Source organism: Bombus huntii, chromosome 7 (assembly GCF_024542735.1).
Source record: "Bombus huntii isolate Logan2020A chromosome 7, iyBomHunt1.1, whole genome shotgun sequence".
NCBI lineage: Eukaryota > Metazoa > Arthropoda > Insecta > Hymenoptera > Apidae > Bombus > Bombus huntii.
The window spans coordinates 11,653,616-11,670,362 of record NC_066244.1 but is presented as its reverse complement, the minus strand read 5'-3'; the positions used below and the strand labels follow the sequence as shown (position 1 = coordinate 11,670,362).

At 35.7% G+C, this 16,747-nt stretch overlaps 1 protein-coding gene across 6 annotated transcripts in view; it reads right to left on the bottom strand.

The window, feature by feature from the left end:
* The window catches only part of LOC126867304 (EGFR adapter protein-like), a 275,154-nt gene that overhangs the window by 29,664 nt on the left and 228,743 nt on the right, over window positions 1-16,747 (bottom strand). The window lies entirely within an intron of this gene.

The following is a 16,747-nucleotide window of genomic DNA, read 5'->3' as shown; positions in this document are numbered from 1 at the left end:
AGAGGAATACAGAATATAGAGCGTAGTTTTAGCCGAAGCTGGCTCTTTGATCAGCAATTAACATCACGAACGGCTCTAAGCTCGATCTTCCGTATGATCATTGGATGAGCCCTCGAGACAGCAGGCCGATTTTCCCTTGGTTTGGTCTATTCGCAAACCGAACAGTTCACCTGTTTCATCATCCTTCAATGTACTCGACGACTTTGCGCGATATTATTGCATAGTTGCTCGCACACAGCAACATGGTCCAGTCGTGCTTCTGATTGATCAACTTTCCGAATGTATTGGCCAAGCTTCCCTACACTTGGAAAGCAAGCTTTTTGGAAAATTGCTTGCCCGAAGTTCGGTTTGCGATAGAATCGGGCTTATTTCTCTAATCTTGTTTATCGAGTCCGCCGTATGGAAGCTGGAATCGTGATTTTGCTTTATTTCTAAATTCATTGAAAATTATTCATTGATATGTAAAATCTGCTTAAAGTTTCGTAAAGTCAGTTTAACAGTAGAATTAAACAAAATTCAATCTTTTCACAATATTACAGTGAAATATAATAATTTGAGAATTTTTTAGCTTTGGATATTAACGTAGACATGGTCGATAAAGATTCAATGATATTGCATGAGGAAAATTCATATACTAAATGATTATGTTTACGTATTTTAAACTCGTGGAATGATCTGTCAAACTTGCGTTTAAGGAAACCTCCGTATATAAATCATTGGCTGTAGTATAGTTGTAAAACATGGAAATATATATACAATTACTACGTTATAATTGATACACTATCATTAAATCCTAAGTGTACTACATCAAGTCTAAACGATTTCCGTAATTTTTACGTAAAATAAAGTAATTTACGAACAAGTTTCTACTGCACGTCTTTATCATAGCTGGCGTATGTAAATAATGTTATTAAACTCTAAGGTTTCATTACGCACTAAGATGAATCGGTCAATTTGTTAATCAGATCTAAAAAAAAAAATCTCAACAATCCTGAAATACCTCTCCTTAAATGTTTTCTTATAATTTCGGTGTATCACACGTTTGCGATAACAATCTATTATAATCAAGTGCCCGAACGAATTCATAGAAAATTATATGTATAATGTTTATGTTTAATTAATTTAATCATGTTCCGTTTAGTTATGCAATATCTGTATCATAAAATTACACCTTCGTTTTTACCCAAATTAGGAATCAACGTAATTTCGTTCTTTCGAATAAGTGGAAATAAAATACATAAAATTACACCTGCGTTTTCACAGAAATTAGAGGTCGACGTAATATCGTTCTTTCGAACAAGTGGAAATGTCACTGCAATTTATCTTACTATTTCGTTCGCAACACGGGGCAGCGCAATCGTTCGCAAGAATTCAATATATAGACTGGTTAGCATGTATTGTTGAAAGGTTAGAGCTATCGTGATAGATTATTTTAGCTGCAATCCTCTTGTAAAGCCAACGTTCAATGTGGTCGGTATACGATACACGATATCGTCCCTCCGATTGCAGATTCTTTTCAGAAAATCCCGTCTGGACCGAACTGCTGGCGCATCCAATCGAGATCCAATGTGCAAGATGGCGTTTCCTTATGTAACATACGGTCAAATATATAGTAACTCACGGAACGTGCTTTTTTCAATTTCTTTTTCCTTGCGTTCGTTTTCCTCTGAGACCGCCGGAGGGATAATACAGGCATTAGAGATGGCAAGAAGATTAGATCAGACGACACATTTAAATTACGGACAACGTGTTCAAGCAATCCGTCAATCTATGTTTCTGCCTTCGTCAAATTCCAACTTACGTACGTATAGGATGTTCTGTAATTGATGCAACACTATTGGGAAGGGGCTACGCGAAAAGTAAGTCAAACATATGACATGATACTTTTTGATAAGATTTTTCGTTTTTGGAATAATGGATACTTCAAATATGTATATATTTGCCTGATTTGATTCTCTGTTACTTTCATTTCCAGAATCACATAAGAAACAATTGCGCGTTCAGCAATTAAAGATATCGACTGATATTAAGAGAAAAGGATTGATACCTGTAATCTCTTAAACGCATAATTGATTCTATATGATTCTATGTAGTAAAAATCGCAGAAAGCTAGATCAGTGAAATACGTAAATAATGAAAATTAATTTTCTCCGAAATAAAGTCAACTACCAAAATGTCCGTTTGTCCTGCTATATGTTTTTTACTTATCTCTTTATGGGATCATCTCCTTTGCGGCTCTTGGAACACGTTAAAGAGTGTTCTGAGAAATTTTCATCGATAAGAAGAGCATAACTGTGTATCCAAGAGGATAGACAGTTTCAACAGTTTCTAAAGTATTCAAGTACCCGAAGTAATTTCTTCGATGTGCATGGATATCGAATATTCTATTTTATTCTGTATTCTACGATAGTCGATGCAACAAGCTCAAACATATGTAAAGGTATTATTATTCGCGACAAGATTTTATAAGTCGGGACACGATTAAGCGCACGTGTGCCTGTTAAACAAATACTTTTGAAAATAAGAAAGACTTTTATTCGCTATTTCTGACTCAATCTTCTCGGTCAAAGTTACAGGACATTCTGTATACCTTTTTGCGATATTATCGCGTGAGTCGACACCAACGTTTCGACGTTCCTTTCCTTTTCTTCGTTCCTCGAAGATAGAAACTTAAAATTCAATATCGTCTTTACTTCTCGAATTTTAGAACCTTTCTCGAGTTCGTTAAGAGACGCGAAGAACTATCAGTGCTAGTTTATTCACAGTAGCCATCAATTTAAGAGGACAGCGAAACTGAAAAGCTTCTGTCCGGGCTACGTGAATATTTGTTTTAGCTTAACGGTTATGCTCGATCGTTTATTTTTACTGCGGTGATCGAATCACAGTCAAGAAGTTTATAGAGTGTAGTTTTTTAAATTTCACTCTATGTATATAACAGGTTGCTGTTACTTTGTTTAAACACTGTTCATCCAACATCGATAATTGCATAACTACCACTTACTGAACAATTACTATTTCATTGAATTTATTTCAGTTACGTAATTTCTAAAAAGTTGAAAGTAGGAAGAAATTCTATCTTTTTTTTTGCCACGTTTGTTTATTCGTGATTAAGAGATATCGTCTTATTGTTGTGGTAACAGGTGGAAATATTTTCGCTGCAGAAGAGTGAGCTCGTACGCTTATCACAAGTTTTTTACCTCGATTTCACAGGATTGTATTGTTTTCGAGCAACGCGGAAAGCCTAAGGGTACATTAGAGCACGTACTCGCAGGACAATGAGCCTACCTTGGCCCTTTTTAGTGGCCTCAGGCTGTGCCGGCGACTCAGAAACAATGGCTTGACGTCGAAACACAAACTACAGTTTCATTAGTGCTCATAACTGACGAAATTAAACCCCCTTTTCCTGTCACTCTTTCGCGACCCTTGCCCCTCACCATCCCCGTATCACTGGTTAATTAAATCTGACCAAAAACATTTCGTGAAATTCCGCGTTTTCATGGCTTCCTGCCTACTGCTCGTTAACAAACATCGAATTACGCTAGTTTTGGAAAACTAAATACTTCTTAAATTATATAATAATTGTTGTGGAATATTAGAAATTATATATAACGTGTACCTAATATTTATCTGATAATTTTTCGAGATTTGGATCATTTTCAGCAATTTTCGTCTTGAATCAGAGAAATATTGATCTGCCTGTTATACATATAATTGTATATCGTATATGAAGTTTACGTTTTTATTTTGAAGTAATTTTAAAGTTTCAAGTAAAGAACGATCAAACATAAAAACGACGGGGTGAAGATAAATTTTAAATCCTCGTATCTTTAACTTTTAACAATCAACGATTACATGTTACGAAGAAGTTACATAAATTTACTGTGTCTTTTATAAAAAATTTTTTTCTTCTACCACTTGTAATTCTTATTAGCGATTCGCAAGAGAATAAAAAACTACGAATGCAGATAATTATGTACGTCCAGAGTATTTTAAATAATTTAGTAGTTTCTACGTTGGTGTTTTAAATTGTCCGCTGACTATATTCATGCAAAAGTTTGCAAGAAAAATCGTTCCCTGCCAACACCTTCGTTCGTCTATCGAGTTCAGCTATTTTTATATATCTTCGGCAAAATGATCAAAGGAAAGGATTATGCCCGTTTCTGTCCATTCAAGGAATGAACTACTATCGTAATCTATCGCTCTGATAATTCTCGTCGTAATTTGGACTGGTGATCAACAGTAGCTGGCATTTGTCTCTCAAGATTACCGCTGTCTGCTATTAGTGGATCAGGGTATTAATAACGAACATAGGCTGGAGATATGTAGTTGGGTTATTAGCAGTTAATGCCCATACTAAATTTATTCGTAGGAGAACCGCAAGGATAAAAGCGGTCCGAAGACCCATCAATACTATACTTTGTTCGCTATTCAACGTTGATGTTCGCGTTTTACTATCTCATCGCTTTATTTTATTTCTTGTAAAAATCGATATAATATATAATACTTACATAGTTATGTAGGTGTAAAATGTACGATTCAATCCGGTCTGGGCAAATGTATATTGCTGTTAGTATTTGAACTTCTATGGAATTTTAGTGGAAGTTTGTAATTACGATGTGAACACATTGGACTGAAAATTATTCTCGTCATTTATGGCTGCTGTAAATTAATTTTATTTTCACGTCATTTAACGGCCACTGTTTTGTTGCTTCAATTAAATTTACCACGTTGGTTAGCATAGATAATTCGAATACCAATAGCGATAATTTTGTAAAATAAAATTGTTCTCCTAGATCTCGTTAAATGTCATATAAAATATACAGGGGTCAATTAGATATCTTATCAGAGTTCAAAGAAACATTGGTTGCTTGTAAAAATTCACATCGTTATTGTAAGAAGCGCAATAAAAATAACAAAAAATGGTACGTTATCAGATACTATTTTGTCTGATTTATGTTTCCTTCGTTTGAGCGGGTTTTTCGTGGAGGGAGCTTACAATTAGATAATATATTTTACAACTCTTATCTACGTCCTTTTTTTTCTTCTACTTTAATATTTGACGTTTATGTCGAAAAATCACGATATTAGCAAATACGGATGACGAAACAAAAAAAAATGTTATGTCACACGAAAAAGAATTGGTTAAATAGTAACAATATCTATTTCTATAATTTAGAAATACGCAAGTAATGTACATGAAGAGAGATAAATTCGAGCATTGAAATTTTTATAAATCACAAGTTGTCATGTTGAAGAAAATAATCCTCCAAAGTACTATAAAATCTGGCATCGAGAGCATATTAATTCCAACAGTTTTATAATAGTAATTTCATAGCAATAATATTAATATCAACTTAAAAATTGTATTAAATATAATAGATAAAAACCACGTTGCCTAACTTTATTGAAACATATACATGTATGTACGTATATATAATAAAGTTAGTAAAAAATAACATTATTGATTATCGTAATATCATTAACCAGCAAAAAGGTAAATATGCATAAAAATAGGAAGAATTATAGAAGAATCTTCATTTTCTTCAATGATGTGTAAATTTGTGAAACAAGATTGAGCAAACCTGTTTTGTTACGATTACAGGAAAAGATAAAGAAGATTCACAGTGTCGTTAACATGTTTCAGCAATCTTACATTTTTTTCTTTGTATTTGATGGAACGTTTCCTGCGTGTTAATACCGTCACGATCAAAAAATACTAATCGTAGCAACGCGACGATGGGAGAAAAACGAGAAATTGTGCGTAGCCATGAATGTCAGTATGAATAATTGTTACTACCCTGAGTGGAGAGAAACCGCGAGACAAAACCGGAAGTGTGCTCGAGTAAAGTGGATAAGCGTAATGGTGCGTTATGCACACAGAGTGTGAACACGCATTGACGTCGTCAAAGGGAGTACCTTCTAAACTCTACGAAAGGGAAAAAGAAGCGTGACAAAATGACTAAAAAGCTGTGGAAGAATGTTGCGTTTCAGTCGTGTCATTTTACCGCACGACGATGTCATCGTTGCAACGTGTAATTTCCAGGTACGGCTGATTTTGTACGATCCACAAATTATGGCAATTATGGGACGTTTACATCCGCTCAACGTTAAAAAAACGTTTAAGATTAAAAAGTTATATTCGTATCGAGATAATATACAAGTTGGAAGCTTTGTTCTTTATCCGGAGAAAAACTGAGTCTCTATTTATTATATTTACAGGCGTGTATTTCTTATTTATACGTTTTATTGAATATGGTTCTTAGGAATATGGTTATTCCATACACATATTTCGTATAAACAAATGTTTCGAATTAAATATCGAATTATACGTACATGCGCATACTATAGTTCCGTAGTTCCGCGTACATGCTGGTAATGTATTGTAGTTACGTTATTTATACGGCACAAGTAGGACACTAAAATGTTTAACTGGGCTACGATGGAGAAATTTCCTTACGCTACGAATTATCACGCTCCGTTAACATACCGTAAGTTTGTTATCTACTTGAAATCTTTTGTCAAGTGCGGGCACGGCGGTTACCGAGGAATAGCAAACTTAAACTGCCGGAAGGTTAGAGTGTGCACGTGGAATGTCTTCATGCAAGGGACGTGTAAGGATATACGAGGGTCTGAAGTCACTTGATGCTCCGCTCGAGAGTCTATTCGACATTACACTTTACCTAACAGAGGAAGACCGCATCCTTACTCGAAGGTAAAGGAAATAGCCAATTGTTTCTTTTATCCTCTTATTTCTCCCCTTGATAAAACGATGATTCGATTTTTCACATTATTATATACTATATACCATAGATATTTACGCACACACAAGTTTTTGCGCAAATAAAAAAAAGCATCGTTATATTAAAAAATCTTTAACACAGTTCGAAAAATGAAGGTTAAAAAATGATAAGCACAAAGTCTCGTCGTTCAACAACGATTTTGCTATCGTTATAAATCTTTGAGAAGGCTATGTTGTTAATATATTGGATTGAATTTAAAAATCGTTCCCCTGTAAAGAATGTAAAATACGACTTATCGTATTCTTGCCTCGTACTCTTCATACCTTCAATCTTACATCTCTGTCGTCGACAGCGTATCAGATTTTTACAAAAATGCGCTGCATCTTAATTACGATAGAATTTTATCACGTCACCGTGGAATAGTTCCTTCTTTTGCAAAAATTATCTAGACATGGCAAGTAACGTACACGTTTAGTAAGCATCACCATACGTGTAAGAAGCGCGCGATACGTGCATTGGCAACGCACATTACTTCCCCTTGTCGGAACAGGCTGTAAGACAATACCAGAAAGTGTTCTTCACTGGAAAGAAGTAAAGTGGATAAACGTACTGGTGCGATGTGCACACAGAGGGTCATGTGCACTGCATTTAAACGTATATATTGCTTGCACACTGTGGAAATCCCGAGTGGACGAAAGCTATGGTCGTTGCCGGGATCATTCTCAAGATCTCTGAAAACTTCAGTCGTCTCCAGCGTCCCGTGTTTCTAAAACCTTTAGTATGTATAAAAATTCTGTATAGGGACAGCAGAAGTGTACACTGCTGGACGGAGACCGCCATTGTACTTGATTTACCGAGTCGACCTACTTCCCTGAACTTTAATAACGCGCCTAGTATGATTCCTATGTGCACCTATCTGGGCTTGCAGTGCGCTTTTTCCAGATTCTTACGTTTCGCAAAAAGTATACCGCTTCAAAGGTATACTTGGGCTTCCTTAAACATGAATATGAGATGAATATAGAATGAAATATAGTCCTGGTATTATTAAAACCGCTGGTAGTTTATGTAAGAAATGAAAATGGTAAAAATGTATAAAATATGCTGGAGTTATCCGTTTTTATTTACTCGCTGTCATTGAAAAGACCGTCGAAATCGGTCATTTAACCTTAGCGCGTAATTTTAAATAATTTTTGTTCAGCAGTTGTTTTCCCCAGTGGATAAATGTTTCGTATTTTAATTGTCATGAAATTGCAATTACGCGAATAAATATACCAAGCTTGTTCCAATTATAGATTTTGATATAAACGGAATAAGTACGAAAAATATAATAATGCCACATATTTTGCAGACGTAACTTCATTTATACTATTTTTTATTAATTATATTATTTATTGAGATACTTATATTAAACGAATCATACAAAATATTTACTGTCATATATTTTTTAAAAGACTAGTAATAACAGGTATTTTGTTATGTGATTTTATTGATATTACTGCTAATTTTTGTAAATCTAAAGGTAATAAAAACCCTTCTATCCGCTGATTACTTTCAAATATAAAAATAAATAAATATATAAATATCTATCGAATAGATCTGCAATATAAATAATATTTCATGCGATATACGCATATAAATATCTAACTGATTAAATAAATTTCATGGCATAACAATAGACGCAATTTCCTATAATTCCTATTGCGAAACACTCGTATTTACCACGTTATACTCGCGTTATACAACATCGGTATTGAATTAAATAACAAAATCCATCAAACAGTATTACACAATCGATGTCCAGAAACGATACATTTCGCTGGGATCGAATAACGATCGGTTTATTTATCATGCAGAACAGGGAAGGAACACGTTTGGTTCGAAGCGGCGCAACCGAGGGGACACCCATAGCCTTGGTGCCAATTATATTCTCATGGGTTTCTCATAGTTGGCGAGGAGCTTCTAAGCGAAGGAAAATACCACAAAAAGATGCTTTCAGTTCTCCAACAAAACGACGAGGGAGAATGAACGAGCAAGTTCGAGTGGTACGACGAATCCACGACGAAGCCATTACTACGTTCTTTGCCGGGGAAGTAATGTGTTATTGAGGAGCTACCAGGTGTAACTTATGCCTCCACCAAGGCTCGAGAGTTCATATTGTACCTGGAGCTCCTATGAAGTGCCCCGACAATAATGGCCCACCCTTTGTGCACGATGCTCTATTGATGTCGAGAGGAATTCCGTAACGTCTGCGACCTGGAAGCTCTCTCGCGCTCTCTCTCTCTCTCTCTCTTTTTCTCTCCTTTCATTGTCTTCTTTTTTCCATCCAGCACGCAATCTCTTTCTATCTCGGAATCGAGGGTATCTGGCCTTCTTTCTATTCTAAAATAACTACATTTCGACTGCGGTTCACAAGTAGGAAAAGAACGAGTATCGTGTATGGACTAGGTATTATTGCCGTGGCACACGAGACGTGTTACCTGAATCCACCTGGATTTTGTGCGATTGTCGACTCGGCCGAGGCGTTTGTTCGAGGGGTCTCGTGTGCCGTGATCGAATTTGGATTCTACCTTTTTAAGGGCTCGTTAAAAGACTTCGGGGTTTTGTCTGAGGACGGACAGAAGTGAGATCAATCTCGCGTTTTCCATTGTCGGTGGAAGCGAGGGTGTCCACGCTGTCGTTTCAATAGACAGCCGAGGGTTGTTCAACGAGTGTGACGAACCTTTCTACAAAAATAACTCTTGACGACGTAATTCGAAATATCTTTTGTGGCGAAACATCGGAAGGCATCGCGTCGCATCCACGAGGCCTCCTTAAGCACCGCGTTGGTGAAAGTTAACAGCGTTTCCTGTTATCCGCTGGTGCATGCACCGTGTTTGATATTCTTATTACAAACGCCAAGCTTTTTATACGTTGTTAAACAAGAAAGAACGTATTGGCCGCAGAGAAATCGATTCGCATATCAAGCGTGCAAAGGGAAAGCGAAAGCTAAGATTTATGTCAATATTTGCGTGTTTACTGGCTGAAATGTTGAAACTCTCTATAATACCTGTTCAATATTTAACGAAAAATTGAAACACGAACTCCGAAACAACGTACGAATCTTTTTTTTATTCAAGCGATTTCAATCTCGACGAAGGGATTATTTTGCAGCGCATGACGGATCACTAGACAAACTATGTTACCGTAGGTATTGAAAATAAAGCATTATATGATAATGGAAGAAAAAAGTCCACTTTTTGCGATTGTTTCTTTAATTTTCCCTGGCCTGCCTAATAACAACTCGAAACAAGATGAGAATATCACGCTTCGTGGGTTTGCAAACGACAGTGATATACAAAACGTAATTCCATGAAAAATATTGTCCTCGTTTTATCAATATAATATCGTGGATGGTGGATTGAATTTATGAACGGTACGAGTCTTATTTCGAAAGTTTGAAATTTATTAAACGATTTAATATAATGTTTAATACGCAACAGTACGAACTCTTGGGATAAATTCTTTCAAAATATCTATCAAAATGGTTGCAAATAAAATGTAACATTAACGTTTAGTGGAAGAGTAGAAGTTCTAGAAATAACAGTACTTGCAATTGTCTCGGAGCTAGCTGACAGATAAGATAAGGTGCGAACAGTGCACAGGTAGTGAAGTTTCTTATTCGTAGATTACATGTGCATCACGAAATATGCGAGGGCGAAGCGTTTAAATGACGTCGATGCCTGTTAACGTATGATTTCCGCTCGTCTTATTGGAATATTCTGCAATGCCCGCCCCCACTCTTCTGTATTGGGCAATAAGAAAATTGAGGGCACCGATCGTTCTTTACACTGAACATCGATTATACGTTCTCACGTGAGTAGGAATAAGACTATGCCAGAGATTCATTTACTATCGCTCTCGCTTAATCGCAGGGTGAAGAGCTGTTTCAGCTCATAGAGACCTACTAACATTTTAACGAATCATCAATGTTACGTAATTACAGGGACGGTGAGATGAGATTGAAATTGAAAGAATTCTTCGATCGTAACTGTGCAAAATCATATCGTAATCATCGTGTTATTTTCATTTTATCACGGACATGTTCATCTGTCATTAAGTTAGGGTAGTGTTTAGCGTGAATCTTTTCTTGTTATATTACTAATTATAAGTTGATTAGACTAGCGCGGCTATGAATATGTTGAGTATGTTGAGTTATATGAGTTGTGGTTTGTCGCATAACGTATAGTAGGTCGGAAGTGAACAAGAAAATACTATCAAATAAACCATTGTTTTCAAGAAAATCGATTTTCAAATTATATCAAATATACGTTTGTGTAACTCTCAAGTAATTGTGCGATGGTGCACCTATATCTTTCTTTCATTAAATACTTTGTCTTATTTTATGTTTGTTTAGCCTTACAGCGATAAGATATATAGTACATTTCACAGAAAGAGATGTACCCTAAGATATAAGGTGTTAAGTGCACGCTTACTTGATGCATATCTAAGATGGATTTTCTGGAAAATAAAATCTTCTTCTATAAAGCTTTATTCTCCGCCTTTGATTTATTATGGAAACCCTTATTCGATAGTACTACATTTTATGAAAGAGTTTGTATATTTTCATAAAAAATTGTTGAAAACAACGTGTTACTTTTATTAAAGGATTTAACACGAAAGCACCAAACGATTAATCAGTTTTTGGTACATTAATAAGGAATAATCTAAATAATTATAATTATATACACGTCGTATAAAATTTTGTTTTACATACTCGAAAAATGAACATTTGGAAATTTTGTATATTATCTACAAAGTTTTTTCAATGCGAATAATAACGTTAGTCCTCGCGTGTCAGAAACAAGAGCCAATTAAATTAAAATATTATGAAGTTCTGCTATAAATGCCCACTGAATTTATTTCTCGTAAATAATTATATTTTTAAATAATGGAATAAAACTTTCTAAAGTAGGAAGCTACTGTAAAAGCTACGCTACTCAAAAATCTTTCAAAATTAATTCGAAAGCACTAACACCTTTAAAGAACTGGATAAATATTTTTAATAAACTGTTGCTAAACGTGCATGTATTGCGATAGGATGCTTTTAATTCGATTTTATTCCGAAGTACAATGGTTTAAAAAATAACTTAATAAACATACTTTACTTAAACACAAACCAATATCTCATAATTTAACAAATGGTCGATACAAAAACGTGGATGTTCGTTAGTTAAGAGAGTTTCTTATATTAATATGAAACGAATGCAAATACAATTCATGCAACTCGATGCAAATAATTGACGAAGGTGCAAACATATAAAATTATCTCATCTTTTTCTTTTCTAATTACAGGGTTGGCTGAATGAATTTGATCGCGTTTATTGCTCGATTATTAGCGATGAAACTGTCTTGACCTTCTTTTACTTTGAAATAATTTCGTTTGCCAGTAAAAGCTGTAAAAGCTTTATAATCCCTCGTTTGTCCATTAATTTCCGAATAAACGGTCGACGTTGCAACTAGTTTATGAATCAAGTTTTCTGTACACATAGAAATCTAACGTTTTTATACCCAAACCAGCATCTGTCCCGAAATTACTCGGGAAACGTTGCTCCTACTCTTTCAGCGTTAGCAGCAACGTATGCACCGTGCGTTTTTTTTTTTTTTTTATATACAGGAACGTCCCTTTTTGGAAAGGTCTTTAAGTTACATCCCGGCCTGTTTGTTACTTCTGGCGAGGTCGTGTGGTTCAAGCGGCGGCAATTAACGTACTGTATTTTCTCGGCTAACCTTTTAATCTCTCCACCACAGCGGTTTATCTAAATTGTGCTAGTTGGTAGTGTGGGAACGATGCACACGACGTGTCATGGGAAGGAAGTAGAGCGAATGCATCACGATAAATGTGTCTGGGCTGTGAGCACAACTTAAAGGGCGGAGCTAAAAAAGGATTGAAGACGATTTACGTGGAAGGTGGTGATAAGTGCTTCAACAACATTACCTCATGCTATTTATATCATTTTTCCTATTTTCATACGTGCGCACGAATCATGCTCTCTGCGGGAGATCTGAAGAAGCAGCCTATTATTATTTATTTATCTTTCTCCAGAAATGATTTTTCTGCGTAATTCGTTCTTGTACGTTCTGATGTATATTTAATAGCGTTATTATTACTGTTATTTCAAATATTGTTCTTCATCCACGCAATGCGATTCTTTTATGTGCAATTTGATGATTCTTCTAACAGATGTTATAAATTGATAGCATACGTGCAAGGTAACACACGTGTTTAACGTACAAAAAATATAAATCCTATAAATTCAATTTCATATTTTTCTACTTTTATAAGTACACTTCGTATGCACGCTCCTAGCATTTTGCCAAACGTAATAATCAGAAAATTGGAAGGATCGTTGAATATACACCCGGAGGGATCGTTAACACAATACAATTAGTTCTCATTGTATTTCTGAAATTTGTCGAATTTCTCCAATTTCGAGTAATTTATACAGGGATGCTGTATAAAGGTAGAAAAGGGGCTGCTGAAATATCAGTATTATACAGACACTCTGTCGGTAAAGAGACAAGAGGCAGCGAACACGAGGTATCCGATGCCACGAGCAGCTTATAAGTACGGTCCTGAGGAATGCGCCCGTCCGATCCCACGGCTTATACCCTCTCCTGTCTTTCTCTTTCCTCTTCTACTTTCTCTTTCTCTCTGCCGTCTCTTCTCGATGGTAATATCGCTAAGGTTAGGCCGTTCGAAGGCTTCTGCATGCATTCGAACGATCGGTGACTCTCCTAGATCGGCAAATTCAACGATCGATTCGCAACGGTGCCTATCCACTTTAGCTTTTCGCATGAGTTAGTAAGTAAATCCATAAATACATCGTAGTGCCGCGAAGCGACACGACCAAGAAATTAGAGAGTTAGAAAGTCAAAATCAGCTTTCGATAATTTAAAGCAACCGGGCGATGTATCATCGTGAGTGCGGTGGATACAGTAGCCCAGGTGGATTTCCTCGGATACAGCCACGCCGGGGAATTTTCTGAATTTATCGTTGGTCATTAGGTAACACGTTTGTCAAATGAGATTAAAATTACTTGATATAGTTTTAACGGTATGCGTAGAATGTTTCCATCGCCGTTAGAAACTATCGAGTGCGTCCTTTCAGAGTGGCTTTAATGCATCCTTTTAGAAATATTTCTTCAACCAGATAGCAGTTTCCAAGCGTTCTTTTTTCCACGGTAACAAATTCCCATTTCACTTTAGATATTTATTCGTTCGGTTTCCTCGGAATCTTAGCATTCCAACTTTTTCCATGGGACTTTCTTAGATCGCTGGATCGTACGTCTTCGAAGGGATCCATGGTTTTTAGATTTTCTTCTAGCCTTTTCCTACGTCCATGTTTGGTTTAACCAGTTCGTTTCGGACTTACCGGGATAGTGGATCTATTTAACACGTCAACCAGTTGAACAGGTACAAAACAACATGAGAAGTGGCAAGTCGTTACTATATATACAACGTTACGTTTCTTTCACGCATGTGAAAATCTTTGCATGTGAGTTTACTTTGTTTCAGTAAAATTCCACGCTATTTCCTCTTCGATCGGTATTTTCCGCATATCGGAAAAATCGTAACAGATATCCACTTTCTCCCTCAAAATTTCTACGATCTTATTATATATTACGTATTAACTTATGCGTATTGTTGAAAATATTATCTACCGTATTATTACTTATCCTAATGTCTTGAAAAACAGTTTTTTGCAGAAATGGAAAAAAATATTTTCCAGCTTATCAAATAACAAACATAGATATTCAAATATATGTAACTACATATCATAACTTTAAAGCAATAGACGAGCAAAAGTTGACAAAGACAGAAGTTAGTACAGAAATATGATTCAAAGTTGAAAGAGCAATTCACAGAAATTTGAAAGAAACAAAAGAAAGAAAGAGGAAATATTGGAAGGTGTAGAATCAAGTTTTTTAGAAACTTCACGAATACTTTTGTCCCGACGAAATGTTACCGTGTTCTGAATCTTGTCTCGTTATAAGTTATCAAATAATGTAATTAAGATTTCCAGTTACATACATTTGAACTAATTCGAATATAATTGAATAACATTGAAAATGTTTCTCTTTTAATGACTGTACATTACAACTGTGTGTAACAATAATACTTTCATCTGCCATTATACGCGAGCATATTCTAAAAGCATGAAACGTGAAAGATTTCATTTTGTGTTTTGATTCTATAACAGTATTCCTCTTCGTTCTACGCAAAATGTTCTCCGTTATATGCTCTCGTTCGCGTCATTTATTTCATCTCGTTTTACATTGAATAAAACTTGCGAGTTATGTCTTTACAGGCAACGAAACAACAACAAAAATGCCACGACTTTTTCACTAGCCGTTGGTTTCGGCTTGCCTCCATTTGGCGAAACAATGGGGGGGACTTGGTTTCTTGAATTCCTACTTGCCAGATGTATCGGCATATTTGGGGTCATGTTGCGGTACTGCAACCTAATCGCGATCGGTTAATACGGTAAGATGTTCTCAATGATTTGCAGTCCGGCGCAGAACGAGCAAGCGCAACGGTTCAGAAAAGAAAGGAAGATAAAAGATAAGCCGGACGACGCGTCGCACCGCACCGCACCGCGTCGCGCGCCAGTGCCTTGGGATCATTTTAATGACGCAATCTTCGTTGACTCGCGTGAAAGTTGATTTGCGTGCAGGTCCTACCTGCTCTTTCCGCTCCTTACGAAGAATAGTTGGAAACGATACTATCGAATGTCTCACTGAGATCGAATGTCACGCAGATGATCTTATTCCGTTCACCTTACTGTCACGTTAATTGCGTTTAAATTGCAGCAAATAATAGACTGACTCTATATATATCGCAGTGTCACGGTTGGAGATAATTTCGTTTTGTCTCAGGAGAATGTTAAAATCGTGGAGGAGAGAGTTTAAGAGGAAGAACAGTAAATCAGAAAAATAATATTTGATTAGCGTTCTCTAGAGACTGTTCTTTTGGACAACATTAAGTGTTTAGCGTAAAACGCGTTTCGTGCGTTACCAAGTAGTTTTTCGCTCTTCTAGAAGAACTTGTTTGAGTCGTGTAATTTTAAAAGTACATATTTGTGATACAATTATCGAATTTGTATGACCTATATGATAAGAAAGGTCCATTCTTTCGGACTATGAACACAGTGGTTTAGGAAAATATTCTGAATATTTCAGAGAATTTTTATTTTCTTGTTTATTTTTAAAATTTCTTTAGATATTGGTCAAATTTGAAGCGAATTTGAAAATGTGCATGGAAATCATAAGATATTTATCGCAAGCATACATTTTGCAGAGATCATCAGAGTATTGATTACGTTAATAAACCATAATGTTTGTAGCGGGACTATCTTTAGCCTACGCTATACGTCTAATTGCACATTTGCAACAAATAACTTGTAAATACTATACACATTTTCAGATTGGTATCAAATTTTACCAAAATAATCACGGCAGTCGTGTTCCATTACAATGTTAATGAAACTTCAAAAAGTTTCACAATATATTCATAAAAATCGGACAATATACGTATTTGTAAGAAACTTTTCTGTTGTAAGTTAAGTTAAATATTTTCTTGAGTCATTGTATGTACGCATATATTATATCAGAAACAATTTTGCGATTTATGTACGTTCAACAAAGTCAACAGTCATTTTATTCGAACAAAAACGTGTGTCACAATTGAAATTTCTTTGTAACTGAAAAACTGAATATTTTTGGTAATTTAATAAATTTATATCGTAATTAATACTTGCGTCATTCGTGTTACGCTTTGGTAACTTTTGCATTACCTACCTACGATCTTTCTAAAGAGATCGAAAACGCATTTAGGTCACGAACGCATAATTTGTCGGTTCAAATACTTCGTCGAGGTGAATGCGTAGCATAAAACCAATTCGTACAAAAAGGATTAATTTGCTTCTACTCAGCGACTATTTTTTTTTCTATATGATACGAAATATCAAT